Here is a 17701-nt window from a genome sequence, read left to right on the forward strand (position 1 = left end):
TCCGTTCTCCATTGCCGTCCCCCCCCCCCCCGGACAGTCCGTACTCCATTGCCGTCCCCCCCCCCCGGACAGTCCGTACTCCATTGCCGTCCCCCCCCCCCGGACAGTCCGTTCTCCATTGCCGTCCCCCCCCCCGACAGTCCGTTCTCCATTGCCGTCCCCCCCCCGGACAGTCCCTTCTCCATTGCCGTCCCCCCCCCGGACAGTCCCTTCTCCATTGCCGTCCCCCCCCCCGACAGTCCGTTCTCCATTGCCGTCCCCCCCCCCCCGGACAGTCCGTTCTCCATTGCCGCCCCCCCCGGACAGTCCGTTCTCCATTGCCGCCCCCCCCCCCGGACAGTCCGTTCTCCATTGCCGCCCCCCCCCCGGACAGTCCCTCCTCCATCCGCCCCCCCCCCCGGGACAGTCCGTTCTCCATTGCCGTCCCCCCCCCCGACAGTCCGTTCTCCATTGCCGTCCCCCCCCCCCGGACAGTCCCTCCTCCATTGCCGTCCCCCCCCCCGACAGTCCGTTCTCCATTGCCGTCCCCCCCCCCGACAGTCCGTTCTCCATTGCCGTCCCCCCCCCCCCGGACAGTCCGTTCTCCATTGCCGTCCCCCCCCCCGGACAGTCCCTCCTCCATTGCCGCCCCCCCCCCGGACAGTCCGTTCTCCATTGCCGCCCCCCCCCCCCCCGGACAGTCCGTACTCCATTGCCGTCCCCCCCCCCGGACAGTCCGTTCTCCATTGCCGTCCCCCCCCCGGACAGTCCGTACTCCATTGCCGTCCCCCCCCCCCCCCCGGACAGTCCGTTCTCCATTGCCGCCCCCCCCCCCCCGGACAGTCCGTTCTCCATTGCCGCCCCCCCCCCCCGGACAGTCCGTTCTCCATGTCCCTCCCCCCTCGGGACAGTCCCTCCTTCATCGCCCCCCCCGGGACAGTCTGTCCTCCATGTCCCTCCCCCCCCCCCGGACAGTCCGTTCTCCATTGCCGTCCCCCCCCCCGGACAGTCCCTCCTCCATCCGCCCCCCCCCGGGACAGTCCGTTCTCCATTGCCGTCCCCCCCCCCCCCGGACAGTCCGTTCTCCATTGCCGCCCCCCCCCCGGACAGTCCGTTCTCCATTGCCGTCCCCCCCCCCCGGACAGTCCCTCCTCCATTGCCGCCCCCCCCCCCGGACAGTCCGTTCTCCATTGCCGCCCCCCCCCCCCCGGACAGTCCGTTCTCCATTGCCGCCCCCCCCCCCCGGACAGTCCGTTCTCTATTGCCGCCCCCCCCCCCCGCCCCGGACAGTCCGTTCTCCATTGCCGCCCCCCCTCCGGACAGTCCGTTCTCCATTGCCGTCCCCCCCCCCGCCCCGGACAGTCCGTTCTCCATTGCCGTCCCCCCCCCCCCCTGGACAGTCCGTTCTCCATTGCCGCCGCCCCCCCCCCGGACAGTCCGTTCTCCAGAGCCGCCCCCCCCCGGACAGTCCGTTCTCCAGAGCCGCCCCCCCCCCGGACAGTCCGTTCTCCAGAGCCGCCCCCCCCCCCGGGACAGTCGGTTCTCCATAGCCCCCCTCCCCTCGAGTGTCTGTCCCCCACCCAAGACAGCCTATTCTCCACATCCTCTGCTGCCCCTGGGAGAGTGCCCCCCCGCCTGGCCCGGAGCAGCCTGTCCTCCCCGTGCACAGTCTCGTCTCCCCCGTGACAGTCACCCCACGGTACCCCACCCCATGGTGCTGGGATGCCTATACTGTACCCTCCCCTGCCCCCCAAACTCCTGTGGGCTGGTGGGGTGACAACACTGTGCATCCTTTCCAGCCCAAACGCCTATCCGGAGGAGGGACAGTGTAGGGGGCTAGGAGAAGAAATAATGTAGTGCTCCTGATAACTCGCTCTCCCATCCCTAGAGTGATATTTTTCCTGTGTGTACCGTCTTAGAACGAGAGAGTGACTGCATTACTTGGGACATCTTTATTTTTGTTCATGTGTGTAGTAACTAACACTCCCAAATACAGTGTGTTTCTTCAGATTAGATAACAACCTTCTGAAATACAGGCCTGATCCAGCAAATCTTTTACATCAGAGGTAGTCAATAGGCAGACGGCGGTCCAAATCTGGACTGCTAGATGCTTTTGAACAGACCCTAAAATCTTTTTATTTACCAGTTGTGGTGGTGTTTATTATTTTCTTTGGAGTCTGGACCTTGACTAGACCTTGACTAAGAAATTTGGACCTTGACAAAAAATAAGTGACTACCGCTGCTTTTCGTGGACAGTCTTACCAGGCCTATACTCTTTTCTACTGCTTCCCATCAATCCTAGGTTATAAACAGGCAAAAATTTTCCTGTGACAAATATCTACTGTTACCTCTGTCATCAACAGGGAGTGGGAAATCCACTAAATAATGTTTGCATAATCAGGGCCAAAAACACTTAAGCCCATGCTTAATTTGCTGCACGTTCGTAGTCCCATGGACTTCAGCGAGACTATTTGTGTTTGCAAAGTTAAGCATGTGTCCTGCATCATCTTTGCACTCAAAGCTTCCATTGAGTTTTGTTGGCGTAAGGAATGCAAAATTGGGATACAGTGGCACTATACTTGAGTTCAAAACTACAAAGTCCGTCCCCCTTCCTTCTTACTTCCCAGGAGGGTATGTCCAATTCTCCTTGTCTTTAGAAGATATGAAACACACAAAAAATACCTCATGAGCGTGTTCCTTCTCCCATTCACATCCATAGGAGTTCTGCCATTGACTTCTGTGGAATTTGAGTGCATCTCACATACAGCAAAGTTCACTTAGGTCAATGGAAAACTCCCGTTGACTGTAATGATGCTAGGATTTCACCCAGGTATCAGGCCATTCAAGTTTCTGAAATGCAGATATTTTGAATTTATAGGCTATGCCAGCTGTATTTGTTTAGAAACAATAATTTTGTATTTCCGCAAAACATTTTAAAAATAAGCGTTAAAAGGGATTCTGATATTTCCCTGGTTTTGCGTGCAGGGGTGCTGTAAAGTGCAATTTGTATCTTGGCATGTTTGCTGCCTTTCTGTAAAAGTGCTCTCACAGCTTGAATATCCAAGCAGTTAAAAACAAGCTAAGAACTACTAGTGGTGTCCTTTGCAACAATGTTATGAGGAACATTCACGTTTACTTGTTTCCTAAATTTTGTTTTCTAAAAAATGCTCTTCATAACAGAAAATAAAGACCTTAGTCCTAGTCTGAAGCAGTGAGTTAGTTTGTATGATCTAATTCTGTATGCGTTATTCCTAGGAAGTCTGTGCATGTTTAAATAACATGACACAAAGTTGATGATGGTGGGTGTTAAACTTCAGTAAATCCTTGGGTAAATTTAGGAAGTAAACTAGCATTGAGTCTATGGAAACTGCATTCATGTTTGTTTTTAGACTATTTCCCTAGGTTTGTTTCTGCCTTTTTATTGTTCTTCTACTGGGATTGAGTCACCCTGCATTGGGAGTGATTAGAGTGAGGGACTGTCTAGTCCACCTAGGAATTTTAGATTTCAGGAGCCTTTTGGAGTCTTAGTGATATCAGCAAGTGGTCAAAATAGATATTATGTCTGACCATCTTGAAGGCCCTGCTTTAAAGACACTCCCTGACTCATTATTGTGAATAAGGTTTTGTAGGATCGGGCTTGATTTTTCATTGGTTTACTGTATATTCTTGTCTATTTTAAGTGCAAAAATGTGATATGAAAATGAAAGGAAAGTTTCTGATATAAATAGAAGAAAAATAATAAAATAGAGTTGAGGTCTCAGGTAGTTAGTGTTTTGCCTTGTTTCTGCTGTATGAAAAATATTATGAGCCACTGATAGTAAAATGATATATTAATGATTTCCTAGTACCTTTTTCAGTAACCATAAGTCATTTAGTATTTCATTAGTTAGAGACAATCTGTTAGTTTATACTTAAAATGTAGGATTTAAATAGAAGAGGTTTTGCATAATGTAACAAAGCTTTTCATTCACTTAAACCTTAAATGGTTTAACACAAATTTTAGACTCTTTCTGTGAAGGTTTATAAATTAAGGTTTTTATATGAAGAAAGAAGATTCACTAGCCTGTGTATGAATAATAAATTTATAATAAAATCAAGTAGGTGGTTCATGGTGGCGGCTCCTCACTTTCTCTTGGCCATAAAAAGTAAGATGGAAAATATTTTAAGCAACCAGCCGCCCACCTCACACACAACCTGCCAAAAAAGGGGGGAGGGGGAAAGGGAGCATTCAAAGATGGTGGTGAATGTCTAAAACGAAAAAGTGGTGGAGCAAGGATATTGTTAGGTTGGTTTTCATTCCTTAAGAGCTAATTTTGTCAGAATTCAGTGCTGGTTAGATCTCTGAGCTTGTTTCAGTCAGATGATCTCTTCTTCTCAAAACTGGTGCTTAATTTAACTAGATCACCTGAATTATGTGACCTTGGGATTTTTTAATTAATATACTTCTTATGGTATTTTAAATTTGAAAATGAAACCTCCTGATTTTTTTTAACTAGCAACAAACTCTTCTGATGGACTGATGTCTACAATGTTTTGTTTTTTTTTGCCCTTCCACTAACTTCATGAATCTGAAAACCATATTTTCCACACTACAACTGTAGTGTTAACTCTGCTTAGAAGTGATGAAGATAAATGAACTAGTGACTCGTTAGTGTAAACTAATTGGCACAGTACTGACACCATTTATAAGCGGCAAATAGAAAACAGAAAAATCTTGAATGTCAGCATTTCAATTTTAACTTTTTCTACACAATACCAGCTGTGAAGAGTCAAGTTCTTTTTCCAGAACAGTACAGTGTATCACTGCAAAACATGCAAATCAGTTCTTGGATGGCTTTTTGTAATTGTTCACAGCTGGCAAAGTTGCAGGATCTGGAAATACTGCAGAACGTTTTATCAATGAAATGTAGGATAACTGTCTTTGAAAGAAATCACAGCTTTTTTGGAGCTTGTGTTTCCATCAAGGTGAAAGGAGTGTGCAGAAGTGTGTGAGATCCAACATTTGCAAGAAATGGTGATAGCAGGAGGCTAGTATGAACAAAATTGTAAAGGCTTTTTAATCGACTTCTATTTTTTCTCAGCTTATAGAGTAGAAATCATACATTCCACAATATCTGAAAATATTTTGTATTTGGTTATATGTTTGTATTGTTGTTTTTGTGTTATATGAATACATTGCTGACGTTGTCTGTGGCAACTTGAACCACTGTATCCTGTACTTGTGGGAGGAATGTCTTGGGAGCCAGAAGGTTGTCCCTGAGTTATCAGACATTTATATGCAAGTATGACTGTTGACAACTGCACAGGCCTTGAACACTATTCCAGGTCTAGTGGTGGATTGAACGGCCTGATAGTGCCTGGTTTACCTGTTTGTTGGCTATGAACTCTGCCTCAGTGGGGCATTTGTTTGGGACTAGGCCCCAGTTGAACTAATGGTGTATGCTATTGAGTAATGGTCAAAGAACTAGCAGAAGAGGAGGAAGGGCTTTGGCCTGGCATAAGTGCTGCCCAGACAAGTGCTTCACTTCCTGTGGGCAAAAGAATACCTATTACTTTGGGGATGCTGTTTGTAGATATCGAGTACCACTTATTTGTCCTCCATGTAGACTGTAGGCAAGTCTACAGTGTAAGCCATTGTGCTAACGGTCTATACAGCAATAGAATCCAGAGATAGTGTTGTTTACTGTTGAGGGTTTGAGCATAGTTAGGGTATGTCTACACTGCAATTAAAAACCCATGTCTGGCCCAGGCTTGCGGGGCTTGGGCTAAGGGGCTGTGTAATTGCGTTGTAGAGTCTTGGGCTGGAGCTCAGGCTCTAGGACCCTACGAGGTGGAAGGGTCCCAGAGATTGGACTTGAGCCATATCTACACCACAATGAAACAGCCCCTTAGCCCAGGCCCTGCAAGTCGGAGTCAGCTGGCATGGGCTAGCCCTGGTTGTTCAGTTGCAGTGTAGGCATACCCTCTGGGCTTTCTGCAGCTATAGTGGGCAGATTGATGGAACTCAAATATTTCTTTTCTGCTCATAACAAAAAGCATCAATATGTCAATTTTAAAGTCTACTCCTTTGTGATATGGGTCTTTGTGGATTACAGAGGTTAATTCCTGGATCTTTGTTGACTGGCCAGATGAAATGCACTCGAGACTTACTGAGTTTTGTGAAAGGTGACTCTCTTCTCACCTCCTCATAGAAATCAGGTCTCCGTTCCTGCAGAATCTTGGTGAGTCTACTTATCTTTTATTTCCTTGGAGAATGCAGCCTGTCCTGGATTAACCAACACAGAGTGTTGAGGAAGCTGTTGTAAAAACAAGATTTGAATGGTCCTAAGATAACTCCTGAAGAGCACTGATAACACTACCTGCATTCCCGATGTTTTGGATTGTGTACGTATTTGCAATATACATCTCCCTTGCTTCACAATGCATGGATTAAGGAGGTTAAAAAAACCCTGTTTCATCAGTCTGAAACTCCTTGACTGCCAGGCTAGTGCTGTTGTGCATGTCAAGAAACCTAACCCAAGTGGTACTCTTTGCAAGGCTTTGCCACTGTAACAACAGACAAGGAAGGAAACAAATGAAGAAAACAGTGCCAATAGTAGCTACTGTGGGTATATTAGAGACGTTAGTCACCAACTTCCTGCTTAAGTGAAATGCTGGATTATTTTACCATATTTGGCTATAAAGTGGAGGAAATGCTTTTAAGAGCATGATTATCAATTCTTTTTCTCTCTCTCTCTGTTTTGGACATATATTCAAAGGTTTAAGGTGTGATTTCCTCACTGTAAATGATGCCACACTTTGTAACAGACATGTTAATAAACAATAAGTCTTACACACATACCCTGAGTGGAGTTCACTGAAAGAATAGACTATAGGTTCATGTAAAGAGGAACTGTAGCGTGAGGCTAATCTGAGGAAAATGTATTAGGGGAATGGAGAGGGTGCAGAAAATGATGGAAGGAAGATAGGATATGAAGGGGGAGATGCTGGCCAGGAAAGTATTTGGGGCTGGTGGAAAACAGTGGTAGGTTCCTGTGCATAATAAGATCTCTGAGGTGAAATCCTGACTACATTGAAGTCAGTGAAAATTTTTCCATTGATATCTGATGGGCCATGATTTCGCTCTCATAACAGCATAAAAGCCTTTATTTATCTTCCTGATCAACAGGGCCTGGCTTTCTATCTTCACCTTCCTCTAGTATGGATTTGGGGTTTCATGTGTTCCTTGTCTCAGAAAGTCTCTCTTATGTATCTCTGGGCAGGTCTATGCTACCGCTTAAGTTGATCTCAGGGTGTGAAAAAGACACCCCCTTGAGCAGCGCAAGTTACAGTGACCTGAGTGCTGTCCATACCGGCGCTATGTCGGTGAGAGAGACTCTCCTACCAGCATAGCTTCTGCCTCTCATGATGGTGGAGTAATTATGCCGGCACGAGAGCGGCATAGAGCGTCTTCATGATGCGCACTACAGTGGCACATCTACGTCGGATGTAGCTCTTCCAGTGTAGACCTGCTCTCTATCTCCCTTAGCTCATCCAGATCAGCCACTCTAGTGTAAAGAATCTGTACTTGGTGTCTGAGGGTCATGAGCTCCTTGCACCGAATGCACACATACACCAGCTGCCCACAAGGCAGGTAATCATACAAGCCGCATTCAGTGCAATAAACTGGATAGCCTCCACTCTGTTGCTGGATTTCTGCTTGCATTCTTTGTACTCCTGAATCTTTTTTTGTTTGTTACAAGACGTTATATTTAATTACATCTCATAAAGGCAGCAACTTCCTTATGCAATTCACACTGTTGCCAGAACCTAATGTAGAAGAAATATACTCACACAGTTGCTTCTGGGCTTTGAAGTGCATGAGTCTTGCAGGTTTCGATCCACAGCTGTTCAGTGGATAAAGCTTCAGAGAGCCCACTGTTAAGTGCAGTCTCTGAGAAAGTAAATATAGAGATTTTTTTTCCCTTTGAAACCATTACGTTTTAAAAACAAGGTGAAATATTCTTGCCTAGAGCACTTGAAAGGGGGAGAACCAGAATAGATCATTATATTAAATATACATTTCTAAATATTTGAGGCTCTCTGTCAGTCTGGGCCTTGAAAGACTGACAAATTATAGGCCAAATGAGGGTACTCTACTGGTGGTAATAGGCCACAGATGATGAGTATTCCTTCCCCTTCCTCTGAGAAAATCTTTTGCATATGATCCTAGGCTGCCCTGTCAGATTTGGATTTGAATTTAAAAAAAAAAAAAGCTGATCCCCTGGTGCTGTAAAAAGGCACATCAATGTTGATAGGACAGACGGGAAGGACATTCTGCCTCCTCACCCTTGTCACTGAGCTGGATGAGTGAGTGTATAGCAGGAAGTCACTGCACTGGAAGATGCAGGGGACCTCACCATTGGGCCCCTGCCCTGTGAGCCCCCTCAGCCCTTCCTGCCTCACGCACCACCTAAGCTGTCTGCGAGACTTGCAGCCAGGCTGTCACCGAATCATGCCCAAGAAACAGCTGTACACGCTTATGCTCCTCACCCTTAATTTCCTCACCCTCATGTCCCTCCTGGACACCAAATGGCGGGACCTTTCACCACCCAAGTGGGATGAGGAACCCCAGTGGACCAGTCTGTATTCCACCCAGGTCCTATGGCCCACCGGGGATGTTAGTTGGTTGCTCCTTCATGGAGCTGTAACCATGAGTGTGTACTTGATGTGGTTCACACCTCCCCTGACACTTGTCCTTTCTGCGGTCAGAGGGAGACACTGGGGTATATTTACATCAAGTGTGCCAGGTTGCAGCTCCTCTTCCAGCTCCTCCAAAACCACCTCCTTAAGTTTTGGCTGCACTTTTCCCACACCTTCTGACTTATGCACACCCTATGCGTGCCCCCACAAAGTTGCCAGACCTCCTCGTCAACCACCTGGCGCTGGCAATGGTGGTCATCCATCATACCAGTAGGAGGAAGATGGATGGGGGCTGAGGGCTCTGCAGGTGCAGGGTCTATTTCTGATCTTCCCTCACACCTCCAGGCAGAGTTCCTCTGGGCCACGTTCACTGGCTCCCGGGATGCCTTCAAGGAGCAGTGGGCGCTGTCCGGGTTCTCTGCTCAGTGTCCCGATCTGGATCCCTGCTTTTGAACCTGTGCCCCTGTTTTTCCATTTTTTTTTGCCTGGGTCTGGTGGCTCCTCCCCTTAGACTGTGTGTGTGTGGAGGGGTGAAGGGTGGAGCTTTAGATGTAGGTCGGCTTGAGCCTGCCTCAATAGGTGCGGTGCAATGGAAGATGAACTCTACGATAAAACGTACGTGTGTTAAATATCTCTCCTGATCCCAGCTGCCACTGTTGATAAGATCACTGTTCAGATTAGATTCTTCTGCCTCCCCCACTTCCTGGGCCATTTGTCCACTTATAAAATTTAGCACAACAAATAGTATGGCTTTAATAAAGTTTAACTCACTGTTTTGAAGCTAGTTTTGTTGCCATATTTGGTCCCATCTACAGTGTGTTTCTCTTTGGGTATGTGCTTGGATGTGAGGCAGAGAAGAGCAATCTAAGGATTTGTTTTCACTAGTGACCTTTTCCACCCCTACAAATAACCTCAGTATCAGCTGGGAGCTGGCTGTACTGAGAGTGGCTACAGAGACAGTAGGGTTGAAGCTGTTAAGATTCATGTGGATAGTCATACTATGTCTGAATAGTGCTTAACCCAACTGGATCTCAAATCTTGCTTTGGCTTTTGGGTGCTACTGCAGTATAAATAAAAACAATTTATAATTTTATTTTTAGTAAGGGCAAAAACACAGGAGGATTTGTGTGCTTTGTGTATGGTTTTGCTGGCCTCTAGGAAATTACTTTTACATTCAGGGGTGCCCAGTATTGCCGATTCCTGTGCTCTGTGAAAATCCATCTTATTCCGCATGTGCTCAACAGCAAAATACAATAATTTGATAATATAATAAAATCAACAATCATGGTTGTCTGATATGTCCCTTTATCAGTTGGCTTTCTCTCCCTGCTGCTGTCCTGACTCTGGCACTCTTCTCAAAGGCATGATAGGGCATGTCTACACTTGCCTCCGGAGCGATCGATCCAGCAGGGGTCGATTTATCACGTCTAGCAAAGATGCAATAAACTGACCAGTAAGCGCTCTCCCATCAACTCCAGTACTCCACCGGAGTGAGAAGCGTAGGTGGAGTCGACGGGGGAGCATCAGCAGTTGACCTACCACAGTGAAGACATCGCGGTAAGTAGATCTAAGTACGTCGATTTCAGCTACGTTATTCACGTAGCTGAAGTTGCATTACTTAGATTGTTCCTCACCCCAGTGTAGACCAGGCCATAGAGAAGAGCTGTCCATATAGTCTCAGGTGACTTGGCATCCAAACTTGAAACTTTGACCTCAGTGGTTTCATCTTTCTGTTTCAAACCGCGTATTATAGATAAGATTTTGAAACATTGCCTTTATAACAAGATTGTAAATGTGTATTTGTTCAGTAACTAAAACAATTCTATACTCTTGCATCAATGAACTTCATAGGCAGTTTTAAAAAATATAAATAAATATACTTCACCGATATCTGTTTGTGATTGCTTTAGGATGTGTGTTTTTGGCCCTATTAACAACCTATGGATGTCAGTGTGACACTGACCTGTTCTAAAGGAGCAGATTCTATTTAAGAAGTTGTGAGCTACAGTTCTAGTGCAAATTATTTCATGGTTTTTTCCCTCTCCTGGCTGGCTCTCTCATTTGTTGCACAGATCTGAAAAATGTTGTCTACTGCACTAGTAAAATATTTCGAATATTTTCTATTTTAGCGTCAATGGAAAAAAAAGAATCTGTTGTTTTGAGGTTACCTATAACTTAATAGACTCACAGGAAACCAATTATCTGTCATATTTCTTCAAATGGTTTTTGTAGTCTTTACTTTTGTAACTGGGAGGCATGAAAAACTTCATTATCTGGGAATCCTTATTTTTTGACCAGATTGTCACATTTTGGTTTAACCCCCCACCCCCAAACCAACAACAACAAAACTTCTTTGATCTTGTATTGGATATTGGAAATCTTGTGATTATCTTCTCAGGTAACACATTTGTAGTGCAGCTGGTTTTATTTTAAACTCCTATCAATATGTCCAATTATTAGGTTGTAGGGACATAGGCTGGCTTTAGTTTCTTTATTAATCTATTACCCATCCCACTGTTATGTAACTGGATAAAACCTAAATTCTTTCAAGAGCTCAGTTTTTGCTTTCCCTGAGCCTCATCTTTTCTGTAATTTTTATTTAAAATCATTGTCATTTTTAAAGAGGAAGAGGTGTAGACAGTGGGAAATAGGAGAAAGGATAAAAATAGTTTTTTGTCCTCCTCCATTCCGTCGTTCGCCTCCATTCTGCACGCACATTCTTAGTATTCGTTTCCTCCACTTCCCATCCAGTTTAATTCTTGACTATTTTGGGAACTACTATGTCATTTTTTCTGTACATTCTTTAATTTCACTGCATTCTTGTGACATCTGATCACTACTGGACTGTAGTAGTTTAAGGTCTGTAAGGTTGTGTTTGGGAGTGGCTTGCGAAGAGATGACTCAAAACCAGTCGACTTAAGGTGCATAAAATATGAAGCAAAAAGAAAAGGAGTACCGGTGGCACCTTAGAGACTAACAAATTTATTAGAGCATAAGCTTTCGTGAGCTACAGCTCACTTCATCGGATGCATTTGGTGGTTTTTTTTCCACCAAATGCATCCGATGAAGTGAGCTGTAGCTCACGAAAGCTTATGCTCTAATAAATTTGTTAGTCTCTAAGGTGCCACCGGTACTCCTTTTCTTTTTGCGAATACAGACTAACACGGCTGCTACTCTGAAACCTGTAAAATATGAAGTGAAAGTTAAAGGCGAGTCGCAGCATCTCAAAATTTTGAGCATTTGAGCTCTTTCTCACTGTTCTTGGAACTCCCGGTGGAAGTGCCTACATATGGATATGCAATCCTATGCACTGAAGGGGAAAGACTGCCATCGTGTGTACTTGTGTTAGCAGGTCTATGTTAGCAACAGCAGTGGGGACAGAGGCTTCTCTGAAGCCTGGTCCTCACTCAGGATCCCTTGCCATTGTTCTTAACATGTTTAGTAGCGTCACATTCATAATGCTTGTGACAGGTGCACAGTAGACTGTGGAATGTAGTAGAAATCTCCTCTTTAATAATTCTGTCCTCATCTGCAATGGGAGATAAAATAAATGTAAATACTTACCATGAACACAGCCACGCTACACCTAAAAGCATTTGATAGATCAGCACATGTATATCTATAAAAAAAAAAATGTAGCATAACTGAGGTCAATGTCAATGTTCCAGCTATATTCCCCTTCTTTTAAAAGGATGGGAGGACTGCTGGCTCAGCCGATTGTGTAAAGTCCCTGTCTGAAATATTCCATGATTGACTTCCAGGGCATGCTGAAAAACTCATTTCTTTTCTCAGGTTTGGGGAGTTAGGAGGGAGGAATAGCTAAGGGATGGTGTCTTGAAAAGATGGTTTTTTCAATCTCTTCTTTGTAAGTTGTACCTGATTATTTTTGCTACATAGGAAAGCTTGGCTGCTGGGTCAGTCATATTGTGCAATTTGTTTTTAGTGTTAAAGGCACCTATAGCCTGCAAAAAGCCCTTTCTCTTTTTACAATTCTACATATATTACTTCTATTCAAGAGCACACTGTGCACCATCTCAACATTAATAAAATTTGTAAACAAGAAACAGTTAAAGCATGCTGCCACTTCAGTCATGGCATGTTATTTCTTTGTTTACTATCAATCCATGCAAGTTATGTGGGTGGCCCCTCATTGGAGTCAATGGGAATTTGTCTTCCTGGAACCCCATTTACTACAATGAGGGTTTGTCCATGTAGATCCCTGATGGGATGAGGGGTCTACATGAGAGATGAGGTGACATAGGATGTTAGACATCTATGAGAAAGAAGGATATGGGATTGCTTATATTACAGGGTTTATGCATTGTATTGAGTGGTATGTGTATGATACATGTAGCTTGATGTGCGAACAAGATTCATCTGGTTGTAAATGAAATTCCCGTTGTTCTCAATGCCACTTGCAGATCTTAGGCAGGGTATATTGTTATGTAATGTACACAGTCTTGTATAAGCCTGCTCTAGGAATCAGTGTTAAGTTCATCTTCCTCTCCCATTTTTTTCATTTAAATATTTATATGTTGCCTGTTTGATTTTATATTTTCTTCTTTGTGTTTGGAGTGGAGACATCATGTTCTTGCCCAAAACCTACCTCTCAATAAAACAGCTCTCCTTTATTCCATACATTACTTTAAAAGCTGTGTCTAGCTTTTTAATGTTGTCAATTTAATGTAGCCTACAGTGACACAGTCCCATTTGGCCTTTCCTATAAATCTGGTTGTAGTATAAGAGACGGTTTTGCTTACATTTTGCTCTCACATCAATATAAAATATATTTGCTTTAGGTTAACATTTCTCATTTATTTTTTTTTCTTTCCCATAATTCTTAAACTTTACATTTTCAACTCTCAGCAAACAGGATGCTTTGAATTCTAAAAGGATAGCACATACTTAATTCTCTTACTATGCTGAATATGGAATGCTTTAGGAGTATTCTTAAATCCCAGTTTTGCTCACTTGGATGTAGGCCTATGGACTTTCTTTCTATCTTCCTTTCTTTCTCACATCAGCTGTCTGCAGCGGCTTTCTCTCTCACCTTCAGCTTTCTCATTAGTTTTTCTTCTTGTCTTTTGTATTTTCTGACTACTCTCTGATTTCTGAATGTACCTTTAGTGATTTATTCTTTTCTTCATAGAGCACAGGGTTATTTTATGGTTTTTTCCTGTTAATATTGTCTGCTTTATATGTCAGAAGCGCTTTCTCTTGGGGAATGTGACTTACAAAGTTCAGTACAAAAATCTGTTGCTTCTCTGTTGGGAAATGCATTTCTACAATATTATCTGTAAATGTTTGTTCCCTCTCAGGATATGTTATATTCTTGTATTTTAAATGGTCTAATACATATGCCATTACTTCATAATTCCACTAGGTTAGCTTTCAAGCTAAGGCTTCCATTTCTAATTATCACAAGCAATACAATTTATTTCCAATCACAATTTCCCTTTTAATTTCTAAAATAACATCAAATTCTCTCAAGTTGTGATATTAGTGGCATTGAAGCAGCTATAAGACAAATTTCTAAGCGAGGACAGACCAGTCCCAGACAGCCCCCCAACCTGAAGCAAATACACAACAAAAACACTAACCCAGGAACCTGTCCTTGCAACAAAGCCCGATGCCAACTCTGTCCACGTATTTATTCAAGTGACACCATCATAGGACCTAATCACATTAGCCACGCCATCAGGGGCTCGTTCACCTGCACATCTACCAATGTGATATGTGCAAGCAATGCCTCTCTGCCATGTACATTGGCCAAACAGGACAGTGTCTACGCAAAAGAATAAATGGACACAAATCTGACATCAGGAATCATAACATTCAAAAACTGGTAGGAGAACACTTCAACCTCTCTGGCCACTCAGTAAAAGTTAAGGGTGGCAATTTTGCAACAGAAAAGCTTCAAAAACAGACTCCAATGAGAAACTGCTGACCTTGAATTAATATGCAAACTAGATACTATTAACTTGGATTTGATTAGAGACTGGGAGTGGCTGTGTCATTACACATATTGAATCTATTTCCCTAAGGCCTGGTCTACACAACGAGTTTGTCGGATTTAGCAGCGTTAAATCAAATTAACCCTGCACCCGTCCACACAATGAAGCCATTTTTTTCGACAGAAAGGGTTCTTAAAACCGATTTCTGTACTCCTTCCCAACGAGGGGATTAGCACTGAAATTGACCTCGCCGTTTCGAATTAGGGTTAGTGTGGACACAATTCAAAGGTATTGGCGTCCGGGAGCTATCCCACAGTGCACCATTGTGATCGCTCTGGACAGCACTCTGAACTCGGATGCACTGTCCAGGTGTACAGGAAAAGCCCTGGGAACTTTTGAATCTCATTTTCTGTTTGGCCAGGCGAGCTCATCAGCACAAGTGACCATGCAGTCCCAGAATCGAAAAAGAGCTCCAGCATGGACCGAACGGGAGGTACTGAATCTAATTGCTGTATGGGGAGAGGAATCCGTGCTATCAGAACTGTGTTCCAAAAGACAAAATGCCAAAACATTTCAAAAAACCTCCGAGGCCATGAGGGACAGAGGCTACAGTAGGGACGCAACACAGTGCCTCGTGAAACTTAATGAGCTCAGACAAGCGTACCAGAAAACCAAAGAATCAAATGGACGCTCCAGGACAGAGCCCCAGACATGCTGCTTCTACGCTGAGCTGCATGCAATTCTAGGGAGGGCCACCACCACTACCTCGCTCTTGTCCGTGGACTCCGATGAAGGGGTACTCTCCACCATGCCTGAGGATTTTCTGGATGGGGAAGATGAGGAGGATGAGGATGAGCTTGAGGAGAGCACACAGCACACTGTTCTCCCCGACAGCCAGGGTCTTTTTATCACCTTGACTGAAATACCCTCCCAACCCAACGAAGCCAGAGAAGGGACCTCTGGTGAGTGTACCTTTTAAAATATAATACATGTTATAAAAGCAAGCGTTTTTTAATGATTAAGTAGCCTTGAGGACTTGGGATGCATTCATGGCCAGTACAACTACTGGAAAAGTCTGTTAACGTGTCTGGGGATGGAGCGGATATCCTCCAGGGACATCTCCATGAAGCTCTCCTGGAGGTACTCTAAAAGCCTTTGCGGAAGGTTTCTGGGGAGAGAAGCCTTATTCCGTCCTCCAGGGTAGGACACTTTAGCACGCCATGCTAGTAGCAAGTAATCTGGTATCATTGCATGACAAAGCCTGGCAGCGTATGGTCCCAGTGTTGGCAGGCATTCAAGCAACATCCGTTCTTTATCTCTGTCTTATCCTCGGGAGAGTGATATCGTTCATGGTAACCTGGTTGAAATAGGGGAATTTAATTAAGGGGACATTCAGAGGTAGCCCTTCCTACTGGGCTGTTTGCCTGTGGCTGAAAAGAAATCCTCCCTGCAGTTAGCCAAGTTGTGGCGGGGAGGGGGCATTGGCACTGAGCTGTTTGCATTTGGCTAGCGGGGATCTTCCCTGATACCAGCCACGCAATGGGGGGAGGGGTAAAGCGATCATCCCAGAGAATTTGATGGGGGGTGAGGGGGTTAGTTTGGTTTCTGCTGCTGCACGTTAACAGGAAAACTGCAGCACTAAATGGCCAACTCAATGTGCTTTGCTTCGTATCGGAGAGGAGGGCGCTGCTGTTAGAAAGGTTGCAGAAGCCAAAAGTCTATGGCTTACCATTGCCGCCTGCAAGCCGAATTCTGTTGCCCGGCACTGCGTGTGTGATCTCTAAACACCAAAGCCACAGGCACTCCAATATAAGATACAAAATGCGACCTTGTACCAAAATCTCATGTGCCATGTCATGTGAATAGTGTTGTTCACCGTGAAAGAGTACAGCCATTGTTCTGTAAAATGTATCTTTTTAAATACTTCACTCCCTTTTTTTCCTCCAGCAGCTGCAAATGTTTCTCCATCCCAAAGGCTATCTCAGATAAGGCAGCGAAAAAAAACGCACACCCGATGAAATGTTGTCTGAGCTCATGCAGTCGTCCGGCACTGACAGAGCTCAGCAGAATGTGTGGAAGGACGCAATAGCAGAGTACAGAAAAGTGGCCGATGAACGTGAGGAGAGGTGGTGGCAGGAAGATCAGAGCAGGCATGAGGCAATGCTGGGGCTACTGCAGGATCAAACGGGCATGTTCCGGCATCTGGAGGTTCATGAACTGCAGCAGGATCACAGACTGCTGCTGCAGCCCCTATTTAACCGCCCGCCCTCCCTCCCTCCTTCCCAAGTTCCATTGCCTCTTCACCCAAGCGCCCAAGAACTGCGGGGGGGGACTCGAGGCACCCAACCACTCCACCCCAGTGGACAGCCCAAGCAATAGAAGGCTGCCATTCAAGAAGTTTTAAAGTGGCCTTTTCCTTCCCTCCTCCCACATCCCACCCGGGCTACCTTGTGAGTTGTCTCCCTATTTTTATAATCAATTAATAAAGAATACATGTTTTTTAAATGACTGCGACTTTATTTCCTTTGCAAGCAAGCTGTGATCAGAGGGGGGAGGGCGCATGGCTTACAGGGAATTTAGAGTCAGCCAAGGGGGCAGGTTTTCATCAAGGAGAAACAAACAGAAGTGTCACACAATATCCTGGCCAGTCATGAAACTGGTTTTCAAAGCTTCTCTGATGTGCAGCGCTTCCTGCTGTGCTCTTTTAACCGCCGTGGTGTCTGGCTGTGCGTATTCAGCGGCCAAGTGATTTGCATTAACTTCCCACCCTGCCGTAAACGTCTCCCCCTTACTCACTCTGAGATTGTGGAGCACACAGCAATAACAACGGGAATATATTGGTTTCAGTGAGGTCTGAGCGAGTCAGTAAACTGCGCCAGCGACCCTTTAAATGTCCAAATGCACACCCTACTACCATTCTGCACTTGCTCAGCCTATAGTTGAACAGCTCCTTACCACTGTCCAGGGTGCCTGTGTACAGTTTCATGAGCCAGGGCATTAAGGGGTAGGCTGGGTCCCCAAGGATAACTATAGGCATTTCAATATCCCCAAAGGTTATTTTCTGGTCTGGGAAATAAATCTCTTCC

The 17701-nt window shown here is 45.1% G+C and overlaps 1 protein-coding gene across 2 annotated transcripts in view; it reads left to right on the plus strand.

Moving 5' to 3' along the window:
- TMX4 (thioredoxin related transmembrane protein 4) overlaps nt 1–17701 on the plus strand; it is a 61667-nt gene that overhangs the window by 790 nt on the left and 43176 nt on the right. The gene's annotated exons all lie outside the window — the stretch shown is intronic.

Source organism: Dermochelys coriacea, chromosome 3 (assembly GCF_009764565.3).
Source record: "Dermochelys coriacea isolate rDerCor1 chromosome 3, rDerCor1.pri.v4, whole genome shotgun sequence".
NCBI classification, from domain to species: Eukaryota; Metazoa; Chordata; order Testudines; family Dermochelyidae; genus Dermochelys; species Dermochelys coriacea.